Source organism: Zosterops lateralis (assembly GCF_965231275.1).
Source record: "Zosterops lateralis genome assembly, chromosome: 3".
Lineage (NCBI taxonomy): Eukaryota > Metazoa > Chordata > Aves > Passeriformes > Zosteropidae > Zosterops > Zosterops lateralis.
In genome coordinates, this window is record NC_139764.1 from 76,816,698 (window position 1) to 76,829,821 (window position 13,124).

Sequence of the window (13,124 nt, forward strand, 5' to 3'; positions counted from 1 at the left end):
GTTGTTTAGCACATAAATGTACTTTATGTCGTTATGATCCACAAATCAAATAACTGACAAAGCTTGGTCTACAATAACTGGAAAGCATTGTGGTCCCTGTTCTGTTCTTACAGCTTAATCAGTGCAGTAATAGGACCTAATTCTGCTCCCATTCAAGTCAACTGGATTTTCACTGTGAACTTTTATGAGAGTAAGGTCAGAAAATATATTGCATGGAATTAAATACCTGGCAGGTTGGGTGTTGGTTTTTTGGGGTTGTGGTGTGTTTTTTTTTGTTGGGGTGTTTTTTTTGGGGGGGGGTTTTTTTTTTTGTGTGTGTGGGGTTTTTTTGTGTTTTTTTTTTTTTTTTTTTTTTTTTTTTTTGTTTTTTGTTTTTTGTTTTTGTTTTTGTTTTTGTTTTTGTTTTTTTTTTTTTGTTTTTTTGTTTTTTTTTCCCTTAAAACGCTAATCCTTCACACTGAGTTGCTGGGAGCTTCAATGGAAATGGAGAATGAGTTGCTTCAATCTTTACTGGCAGTGCCATGGTTTTGATCTGTATTACAAAGGATCACTGAACATGAAGAGGCCTGGTGGCTTTGAAAACCAGCCCCAGAGTAACTGTGAACATATTTTGCCCCACATCCCACCCACTTTCAGTCCATGCAGCTGCCTCACAAACAATTTACTCTTGGACTGTTTGGATGCACCTGGGAGCATCCTAGCCCACAGAGCAGGCTCAGGCAAGCACAATCCCTGCAGCTGCTGTAGAGAGCACACCTTGAGCCGAGGCAGACACTGTGCTTACAGACTCCCAGTATGGAAAACAGTCAAGTCTGCTCTTGAGGGTGGTGTTGGCATAGTCAATATTGTCTCTAGAGATTTCTGGGGATCTCTGAGTGCTCTCTGTGACCTAGTTCAGTTTCTGTTGCACCGCTGTTTGCCCATAGCATTACCGTGGTGTGGGTGGAAAGAAAAACATGTTGTCTGCCAGGTACAGCTGTTGGAAAGGGCTAGGCCCTCCCTGCTCTGAGTAGAGCATGCCTGCATACTTATAGGAGAGGCCATAAGGAGAAGAGTAGAGCTGGGCTGTGCAGCAATTAAGGGCTAAAGCTGCAGCTAGCACAGATCAGCCATGCTCTAGGGATGTTAGTGATGCTACCTTGCCTGTGCCAGCTGAGGATCTGGCTTCTGGCATCCTTCTTGTCTGTCATAAAGGCACAAAATGCAACATAGCAGTGAGCAAAATAACAAAGGTTTTTGTTAACAGCAAGGGTTAGAGAGCTGTATCAGTTTCTTCAATCGCTGACAGAGTCCCTGCTGCTGGCCTCATCACCTGCCTCTTTCAGGCAATCTCTTCTCTAGGCTGCCTTAGCCATCTGGTTAGATTACAAACAGAACAAAGCAGCAGCAAAGGAGAAGAAGGAGTGAGGGCAGAGGGAGCTCGTTCATCCTGCCTCCCCCCTATGCCTCCTTTTCATCCTCTGAATGTGTAAATCCTGGCTGTGGCCAAGCTCCTAACAAACTGTGTGTGCAGAGGTAGCCAAGGCCATTTGATTCAGCTCTATTGGAAATCTGATTTCTCGTTGGTTTTACACAAAGGTCTATTAATTAGGGCTGATAGAGCTTAGTAAAAAAATCTGCTTGGCTAGCAAGGGCACTCTCTCGTTTTCTCGTGCTTTTCTTAGATCTTGCCAAGATCTCAAAAATAGAGGGAGCTTAATTACAGTCAGTGGATTAATCTCTAAGGGAAAGAAATTGTAATTAGCTCTTTGAAATGTGCCACTTTTTCTTCTGGGCTTTCAGAGTTTGTCATTGTGTCTGTCTGTCCTTCTGTAGGACTAGAAAAAAGGTAATTCTGCATAGCTTTTATGCTCATTTTTCACCCCAAGCCAGAGATGGAAATGGCAAACTGACTTCATAAGCATTTCCAGTTGATTATTAAGAAACTTGTTTCCTCAGTTTTTCTCTTAAGTCCCTCTTGCTGCTTCCCCTGGAGCAACTCTCTGAAGCAGTGGTCACTTTGGGTCCTGCAGCCAAGGCTGCAAAGGGCTTTTTGGTGTCTTTTTGGACTCGTTCTCCCCTTCATGAGAGGAACAAGGAAAGCCTGGAGTTTGAGTGTGCCATTTCAAGCTGTTCATGTGATGGCATGAGTTGTAACCGCCCGTCAGTGATCGATGGGAAGGCAATAAACCCAGTGCCTCGTAGTCTGTCATTTATGTTCATGTTCAAGTAGGTTTGAAGGTGAACAGGGGTGTTGGGGAGAAAATCTAAAGCCAGAACAAGGCATTGCAAGAGATTTCAGTGAATTCCCATTTCTCACACATAGGAATTAGGCACAGGTTTAAAAATCACCTTGATAAATGAGGATGTGTCCAGCAAAGACAGCAAGCACTCTGATTTATAACAGTCATTGCATGCAGTCATGTTCCTGATACACAGTGCCTTCGCTGTTGACTTGGCATATATGTAAGCTGATTTTCCAGACATGTACATTGGGGTACATCACACTTTGGCAGGCAAAACCAAGCCCTTTATGTGTACACACTGGCAGTGTATCAAGGAGAAGAATAAAAAGAGAAAATTAAATACTGTCCTGTGGGGGAGTGAGCATGGAAGGATCCTTCAAGATGTATATCCCTTAATCCTTCTGCCTGTATTTCATCATTCCTCAACAGTGCAGTAAAGCTATCCCTTCATTAAAACCCTCAGTCCTAGGGAAGGTGACCCAAACTCCCCTTCCATCCATTTGAATCTTGCTCTGACAGCCGGTGACTAGTTAATTATTAATATGAAATATTTGATGGTACATACAGCAGCTGAACCCAGTTTAATGTATGCTCAGGGCGACTCTCTGAAGCTGAAATCAGCCATTCTGATGCTTTGGATTTTTCTACTGAAGTTTTGCCTTTTGCTTCCTCTTTTACTTCCCTGTCTTTCTTTCTTGTGCCTTTGTGCCTTCATGCTGAGTGTCTTCTTTCATCTCCACTATGAACTTACGGGTCTGCATTTCAATTCCATTCCTTTATGTACTGATCAGGCTTAGTGGAAAATATAAGAAACAGGACACAAGCTCTGTCTTCATCCAATCCCCAGAAACCCTATTTCTTTCTTATATCTGAAATGGTCAGCCAGTCCAGGAATCCACACTTTGAAACACTGCTGATCTCTGCGTACCCCTGGAGTCAGAGCTGGGCTATTAGCCTCAACTGTAGGCGAAATCACATCATCTAGAGTTAAACACGTGGTACGTGTGGTAAATACAGGCTTTAGAAGATTTATCTTCTGTCTTAGGGCATGCTTTTGGGATGCAAATCTCCTTTTTAGAATGATTTGCTCACTATGAGATTATGATTTGCTACCTGCATGTTTGGTCCACACACAAGTACATTGCAGAGGTCATAACTACCTGCTCACTCTGGGTGTGGCCAGCATTACAGAATCTGTGGCTTTAAAACTTAAAACAGAGGGATATCATCTGTTTGACTCCCGTGCAAGCTCTTCATCACAGATTTTTCAAAACAGTTTTCCTTTATTCGGTCAGATCACATTTGGCTACACCACTTTTATCCTTTTGTTTGGGTAGCATCTTCTTTGCTGATCAAGAGAATCTACTTTAGTTACTGTTCCCCACCCACCTACCTCCACCTGTAGCAAACTTTTTTTTCCACCTCCTTGCATTTTGCCCTTATGAGAGTCCTGAGCCATGATAATACACAAAGGCTGGGCCAATACAGTCCAGAATCCAGGCTTAACCTGGAGAAAATCCCTCTCCTGACTGGCAAGAGCAAACTCCAAAGTACCCCAAAATTATTTCCCTCTTAACATGAGAGTCAGCTCCATTAAAGCCTCTTTGAAAACCTAGCCATCAGACCATTCAGGAAAATAGAAAACAGCACAGCTACTTCCAAATAGTGCTAATATCAACTATAGCAAAGACACTGGAACTTGCCAAAGCCTGATTGTCTGTTCTTTCTTACTTACTGTACCTCCAACACTCATTTTATGATCACAAGAATACACACAGTAGTTATATGCTTATTATAATACATCCATCCCTCTCTAGGGAAAACTTGAGCATGTATTTAACCAATATTCTATTGCCTGCTGTAATTCCAGTTCATCTTAGGGACTTAGCAAGCAGCACACAGCAGAAGCAAGAAGCCCCATTCTCTGTTCCTCCTCTGCTCATCCAGCAGCCACACTAAATTATGCACGCTGTTTTTCCTGAAGAATCTGTTTAAGCAGCATCATAAACCAGCAGTATTTGCATCACCGAGACAACCTTTGTTCTACTTAGCACAAAGTAATACTCAGTATCTGCGTGCAAAAGCAGAAGGGGAGGTGATTTGAAAAGTATTTTGGGAGAGTTTAGAAAGCAGGATTGAGATTTTATTATTATTATTATTGGAAATGTGAACATCTTCTATCACATTAACTGACTTTACAGCAATTTATTTTGCTACTATCATAAAAGGAGGTAATGAACCATGAAGTTTCTTCAGGAAATTGTCAGCATCTGCCTGCAAATAATTTTCAAACACGTGAGCCATGAAGGAAGAACACAGTGATTCACAGAAAATTGCTTGTCCTCATCCTAAAGGAAAACCAGTCAGTGTCATTGGTGGTGGACACATTCAGGAGAAGGATCTAGTTTAAAGACATGTCAGTGGTATGTAACAATGGAAAATTTAGATACATGTTAGTCATCTCACAGATAAGATTATCTCCTTTGAAAGCATATGCTTCCGCAGCTGGATAATCATAGTGAAAGGATAATCAATAAAATGAGAAGAAATTCAACAACCTGCTTTTTATTCTCTTAGGGATCTCACTTTTAAAAACAATTACCTCTCTGTTATCTGTGACACCTCCTTTGTTCCTCACAGTAGGTGCCTAACACTAAATCAAAACTGAAACCCATATCTAATCAAAGATAATAGGAAATTTAAAAGATTTCCTTATCAGTTCCAAACACATATGACATCAGGTAGTAGTTATCTCAGATTAGGAAGATTTCTGGGTGTGATGCAGATAGAACTTACCTCACATCTCTCTAGCTTTGGTGACAAACAAGGCACTGAAGAATAAAGTAACATCCTCAGGTTGTGACATGCTGGAAATCTGTAGGAAATGGATTCTCCATGCTTATAGCCTTGTGTGGTCATTTATGGTGCATGGAGAATATAAAATGCAACCAGCTATATGTGAAGTATTTTATTCACACCATTAGTGGGTGTAATTGATGGTGCAAGGTACCTAGCAGTGAAAAGTCAAGCTCATGGATGTTTTAATCTTTAAAAGATTCCCAGTGATAGAAAAGTTGTACATTTTCTCAATTCAAGCTTTCATTTTATACAGTTAGGATATCTATCATTCCCTCTCTTGGGTCCTTTCTTCCTCGATGCAATAAAACAAACAGGATTTTTTTTTTTCCTTTTTTTTTTTTCTTTTACTGATACATTATCATTAAAAATATCTCAGACTTTGTTATGACTTCACAAAAAAATGGTCATTGATATTTCTCTGACTAGGAAAAAGCCAGTGTTTGTCTTCATAGTGAGTTCACTAGCTGGAGAAATGTCTCACTAAACTCATCACAAGCAGAGTTAGAATTCATTGATTTACTCATTTTCCCCTGTGCTCATCACTTTAACAGCTGAGCATTTCATAACTTTTGAATGGATTTGTCTCTGAAATAGATTGGTGAGGTAAAGAAATTTTATTTACTTTCATTTTAGTGGTGAAGAACTGAGGCAATGAGAGACTAAGTGACTTGTCACAGGTCACAAAGGAATCCAATAATGTATCCAGGAACAAAGACCAGACCTCTTTAATATCAGTCCAGTGCCCTAGTCACAAGAACATCTTTTTTCTCCTTTCTCCCTTAATAACCTCTAACTCATTTTGTCCAGGGATTCTTGCAGCAGTCTGTGTCTCTGTTCACAGCTTGCTTGCTTTTACCGTAATCCCATCAAACTCTCCATCCTTATGGTGCTTTCAAAAACATTTTATATTTATTTCTGATATCAATACAAACAAACAATCACAGTATTCTCAAAGTAGCATTATAGCAAAGTCAGTATGAAACAGATGGAACAAATAAAATAAGGTGATGAAATGCCACTCTAACAATAGTGAAAAGACAATATATTGCTAACAACACACTGTCTGCTGCTTCTCCACTGTGTGTGTAAAAAAAGCTTTGTTAACAGAAATCACAGCTAGTTATTAATCAGTATTATGGTTAGTGTTTGCTTTAACTTAGTTTTCAGCTGAGAGAAGGACATATAGCAATTCCTCCCAGAGTACCTCAGCAGCCTAAAAATGTCAGAAATACCTGGTTTCAGTTATACACTGTAACACTATTTCCTTGGCTGGGAAGAAGAGGAGGAGGAGAGCCTGCAGTATTAAGAAAAAGAGGAGGAGCACAGCATTTTGGATGCATCTTTACAGGCACCTATGCTGTTTTCACCAGTTACAGTCATGTAACTCCTGATGAAGTCAGTGGGACAGGGTATCCAGTGGGATGCAAAGCTGTTTTTCCAGTGCATGGATGATACAAATCATTCCCATTTCAGAAGCGAGGTAAAAAATGCTTTATGCTGGTATCAGTGAATAAGCATGCAAAAAGCCATGAAAAATTTGAAGGCAGCATTTATCTAATTGAAAGTGGAATTTCTCCCTGTTTAATTTTCAACATGATTATAGGTCAGGTAAAGGGTCTATTTTGTATCTCAGCTGGGATTCTTGAGGATGCCCACATTCTAACTCCCCAAAATCCTTACTGTGTTTGCATTCAATCTGCATTTAGGCTGCTGCAGCTTACAAATTCTCCAAGTCCTTCTAGTAGCAATCTTGGACTCTTTCTAAGAAACACTGTAAATCTTCAAATCCAGCCAGCTCTGACCGTGGCACATGGCTGTGGAGGCTGCTGGCAGGGGAGAGGCTGTCACACCAGACACAAAGACAATGTTCATTCTCCTCACCATCATTAGTGCAGCCCCAAACAGGCTCAGAATCTCACCCTAGTATTCTCTCTCTTTACCTAGTTTTCATCTCACCACGATTTTCAAGGTGAATACCATGGTTCTTCAGCAACATAGGCCTCAAGTAGCATCCAAAATTGTCTTGAAGGAAGGTCTAGACTCAGCTGGGATATTTAGAATTAAATGGTTCCTACTTTGTTTAGCACACATTCAGAGCTCCACTAAGTTTCAAATCAGCTGCAGGTAAATGTTCTAGCTCACACCTGCAACTTGTGTCTTAAGGGGAAATATTTCAGTGCTTGCCCCTCAGAAAAGCAGTAGTTTCATTCAGCTCCCTCAGTCCCACTCATGCATTTCCAGTGGAACAAGGAGTAGAATAAAAAGATCTCCCAGATTTACAGAAATGGTGTACAGGTCCATCCTGGGGTGACTTTATGATGCTGAACTGTATTCCCATTCGGTTGTTTAGCCCAGAAATAAGTTTTGTGCCTTTAAAACTAGATCCAAGAGCAAAGCAGTGGAATTTTTTCATGGCTATATTCAAAAACACAGAGATAAGAGTTTGGATCTCTCTCTCTCGGTGTGTGTTGTCTGCAGCATGGACAGGGAGTGGAAGAGAGCTCTCCTTTGCTTTTAGTTAGTTCTTAGCTAGCTTAGGCAGAGAAGTTCCCTGGACTGTGGCTCTTTCTTTTCCTGGAATTATTCAGACCTGCTCTGGACCAAAAACACAGAAAAACATCGGGACCTCATAGCTGTGGCCCACTGGGGCCCAGTACGCTGCATTCCAGCACCAGAGGGACTGAGGGACATTCAGTGAGCCAAGAAACACCCACAGAGGACTCCCTCTGAACTACAGAAGGACTTTCTGATTTTGCCATCTCTTGATAACAGTGAGAAGTTTTATTGTTTAATAATTTTTTTAAAATACTTATGAATACTTTGCTTGTTAAATAAACAGTTCTTTCCACTTTTCTAAAATGAAATCTTTCCCAAACCACTGGGGGTAAAGAGCCTCTTGAATTTGTTTTCCAGAGGGACCCCATTTGGAGGTTTCCTCCCAAATTTTCCCTAAACCAAGACAAGGTCAACTCTGTCAACTACTTTCATCCTGACCTGGCAGGAGGAGTCAGCACAATGAGTGGGACTGAAAGACAAACTGCTGGAACTGCTGGAACTACTTAAACTTCAGTATGTGCCAAAGGTAACCTGTTTTCTCCAGCTTTTTTCAAGGTCTGACTACAGAAAACTGGTCCAGAATTAGCAGGGGCAGCCCCAGTGTGGATGAGCATCCACACCACTCTGCAGCCACAGCCATATCTCATGGGAGGGGAGGGTGTTTTCCACAGCACTGCTGAAGGAACAGCCCCTGGTATGGCACTACTTGTAGATGCTATGGCAAAATCCATCAGCAAAAATTTTCCCGTGGCCATTCACTTCAAAAAACACATTTCTGGACAATATGAATATTCTTGTTTGTTGATCAGAGTTCAGAAAGATGGATGGGTTTTCCAGCTACTCTGGTAACATCTGTAACAGTCAGCTTTCATGAAGTGCCATAGGTTTTTAGCAGAAAAGTCCAGAAACTTTAAAAAACCCCAACCCCCATATAATTAGAAACACTTGTATTGGGAGCAATGGCTTTCTCTTGTTATGCTATAAGACAGAGAAACTCGTCTTTACATGAATTGCCAGTAACCTCTGTTTTTCTTACTCTTTTATACATGCTGTCCTCATAATATTTTTATAGGATGCAACAAAGAAACTATTTCAATAAAGCTTTTCTTTCTTCATGTACTGAGGAACTATTACTTTTCATTTAGCCTTTTAAGATATGACACATCTTTTGACACTTTCTGACTCCTGGTACAAGGCAAAGGCAACTTCTGAGCTTGTGTTTTGGTTTTCCATCTCTTTTTGATCTGTTTAGCTGAGCTCGTGTCAGTTGAGAAAGAATTTTTAACCCATACAATTCTGGATGTTGAAAAAAAAAATTGCTTTTCATTAACACCAGGACTGCTGCACTTAAGAGCTGCAGCAGCTCTCTTCCACCACATAGGACTGGACTCTTTTATCCTTTAGTGCTTTTTTGATTTGTCTATAATGTCCCACTTATTAAAGTTTTACATTCATAAGCTCCCTTTAATAATTTTCTTATTTCTTACTCTTCATGAACATGGTTATTGGGCTTGATCAATAACATAAAGCCACCTGCCCTACAGATATCACTAACTCTAAGGGTCTTGAGCTTCCTTGGTCTTTACTCACTTTCTCATCTACTTCTGAGCACAATCCACAAACACTCAAGTTGTCATAATTTTTTTTTTTTTTTTTTTTTTTTTTTTTTTTTTTTTTTTTTTTGAATTTTATATTCTCCATTAACATTTACATTGGCTATTTGGGATCTTTAAAGTTGAAACTAAACTGTCATACATTTGCATACAAATATACTCCCACAAAGGTGAATAAAGAATAGGCTAATTTGCACATTCAGATAAGAAAAAATTAAAAATATCAAATATACTTGTGTGAATAGACAAAAATACACATAACAGTTTTTGCAAATGAATCTGGGTTTGATAGGTTCATTTTTCCTTCAGGTTAATATCAAGACAACGTTTTGCCCAGTCACACCCATATTCATCTGCAGAATTTAGCCCTAAGCCACTTCAGATATAATTATTATCATTTCCTCCTACTTCCCTTTAAAATACTGTAGGCATAGTTTGCTTTGAAAAGAGATGAACAACTTTTTCCCATGAAATACATAAAATAATCCTCTACTTAGAGCAGTTGCTTCCTTTCACTCTCTACTTTACACAGCACATGTGGTTCTTATGACAAGAGAAAGGAAGAGATTATTTTCCTCTCCTTTTTAATTAATCCATTTTGTACCAAAGCTGTAAAAAGAAGGCAAAGATTACTTAGTCAAATTTTTTTCTCTTGTGACCTTCTCAGTGATAAGTAGAAACGGAAATTACTTGGAATTATAGGCTGGCTAAAGTAGTGAACTAGCTGTGCATCTTTACAGGTTTGTCTCACTGCTAGTTTAAGTCAGACATACAAATGAAGTTTGCGGTCCCATCCTGAGCCTCATTTGTACAAATCACAAACTCTCAAAGGGCAGTGCTGTAAATCAGCCCCACAGGCAGCCAAGGGAGGTGGATGGGTGCAGGTGCTGTGCTCCAGCCCTGCTCCTTGGGTCAGATAGTCTCAGTGTTTCCTACCAGCTTCACATTCAGCTCCACTCTCCTTGCCTCCCTCACCTCCCAGCCCACCTCGCTTCCAAAAATGCCCACTCCTCAAAAAAAGACTTTTTTAATAGATGAGATTGATACAGAGCCTAGAAGAAACCACCTGGAATGGTTAAAATGAGGGATTTATAAGCAGCTGATAGGAGGAAAGTATCTGACAACTTTAAGGTAAAGTTGCTCTTCTGGCTAATATCATCGTTAATGATAACTATATTAAAAAAATCAAATGCCTCATTGAAACATCACACTGGACTTCTTTATCACACTGAACTGAGGCAAACAAACCTTAATAAAAAAATTCAGAGCCTTTTTCAAGGCAGGAGTTCCTGTAGTAGAGTGTGGTGCATTGAACTTCAGAGACATTGCCTGCAGGACAGCACTGAGGGAGCTTTCACATAGACATGTTAGAAATTCTGACCAAACCAGCTCAGCACAAGTAAACTGTAAATAGACACTAATTCAGAGGGAGGAGAGGGAGCAAACAGCCAAAGATAATAAGATAAACAATACATAATTATTCAAATAGACAAAACATAAATAAAACTGCATGTGTGTCTCTGTAAGCCCTCCAGGCCATTACTGAATTAAGGACACAATTAACAAGGATTAAGACATTTTCGAGAAGCTGAATTTATTATTTACATTTGTTGTCACTGTAGTAGGGGATTTTGAAATTTATTGAAATGCTGATTGTGCTATTATGAAGATAAACATTTCTGAAAAGGAGGTACTGGAGCAAGTTAAGAAAACCTAAGCTGATGAAGTTAAAAGAATTCAGGAGTGTTCAGAAGCTAAGCTTCAGAACAGAGAGACTGGCAAGAGCATGCAATGTGGGAAATCAAGGGTGTTTCCCAAGACTAAAGAATTTCTCTCTTCCAAAATATGAGACAGAAAGGAAAGTAGGCAGGGTCAACTCCAGCACTGAGGATGCTCACTATGTGCAACCACAGACATTGTTAGTTTGGGGTGCAGAATCAGGCCACCTGAGCTGTAGCTCTCTCCCTCAAACCTCCAGGAGTCCCATTGATTCAAGGAAGAAGAGAGTGTCAGCAGGTTTTCACAATCCTTTGACAGAGCTCCACATAGTAGAGCAGTGGGTCAAATGACAAACTGTGGATTAGTACACTGCATTATAAATGGATTAAGCAATAGGAAACAAATAATCTTGGTACAGTCCGGTGTGACAACAGTAAATGCTAAACCTCTAATGTCTTAAAGGTTACCCCTCACATCTTCCCTTTTCCATTATGTTTATTTGTTCATTGTGAGGTTTTATGAAGAAATTGCCTGAAGTAAAAGGGGAACATTTTCTTTCAGCCAGATTCTCCTTGCCTCCACCACCATGGGATGACACTGCTAGGCTGAAGAGCTATGCCAAGGTTCATGCTACCACATTATACATTATTCCAATTTCTTACTATTGGGGCAATACACACCTTCCTGGCTGTGATTTTTCTTCTGCTGTGTCATCCTGCCACCTCAGAACCTGGTCTGGAAAGTGAAGCAGGAGAAACACAGACCACCATGGATCTGGTGCTGTTCCTCAAATGATTTTTCAAAATGATTTAGAGAGGAATGACAAAGTGTCACTGAAGTTTATGCACACTGCTAAGACTGAAGAGCAGCATAAATTATGGAAGATGGCGAGTGATTTCAGTAGATCACACAAATACACCCCAGGCATGTAAAATGTAGTCTGAGGAATACAAAAGAACATGCTGCTAGGTGAAATAACAGGTTTTTGACATGAAATGGCATTATTTTCACATCATGGTTTCAGAAAAATTCAGTATAGGTTGCAGAAGGCATTCCACACACCTCTCCCAGGATGTATGTAATGACACTAAGCAAATAAAATAGCATAAGCCGTGCTAGGTAAACAGACCAACACACTGCAGACAGTTTCAGGCTGCTGGATTTGGCAGGCAGTTTCTTCTGTGTGGAGAACATTGCAGAACAAGGGCCCTGATTTGAGTTTTGTTCTGTTGTTTGCCATAGCTGAAGCAGCAACTGAAGAGATCCTGGGAAAGTTGGTGGAAACAGAAGCATGGCTGATTTTAGATATGGAGAAGGGAAATACACATCAGCCAGCAAAACACACAATATGCTCCCCTCCCTGCTCATGCAGGCAGCTTGCTCCCAGCCCTTGCTGCACTCCCAGCTTGTCCAGTGCCTCTGCCTCACACAGAAGGGGTACACAGGATTCAAGTGTTCCCCATCCTAAGCCTGCAATAAGCCAGCATACTCATCAGTTTTTCTTCACTGTCTGAGCCCACTACCCAACTGCCGTGTCCCCTCCCCTCCTCCCTTCCCCACCTCACCAACCTGCCTCTCTTCTTGGACTCACAGCACTGTCCCTCACTAAAACACAAGGTGCTGCTCTTGGTCAGATGCTGGGGAGCCTCCACACACGGGAGCATCAAGCAGGCAGATCACTCTCTTGTGGGATGCCAGGCTGAGGCAGGGATGCCTCTTTGCTGGACTTTTGAGGCAGCGGATCCACACCAATATGGGGTGCTCTGCCCTACCCTCAGACTCCCATTCCCATCCTCCCTTTGCACATGTCCTGTTTTTATCTGATCTGGTCAGCCGGTTCAGGAAGTTAAGCTGGCAGAAAACTAATTCTGCAAAGAAGTGTGCAGCCACTTGAGGTTTCAAACTGGTGTATTGCAACAGGAGTGCCTGTCTTAGGGGCAAGTAGGAGGGAAGGGATGTGAAAACACAGCCAGAGGCGAGGATGCCACAGCAGCGGTGCTGTGAGAGCTGTTTGGAGCTGTCTCAGAAGCACACCCTCAGGCCCCAGTCTGCTGGCCACCTCAAAACTCAGGTTTGTCTTCCTTCACCTGTGCAGCAGTTACAGCCTCAGGTTGTGAAGGCAAAACTTTGGGATGAAAACCTGCAGAGTTTG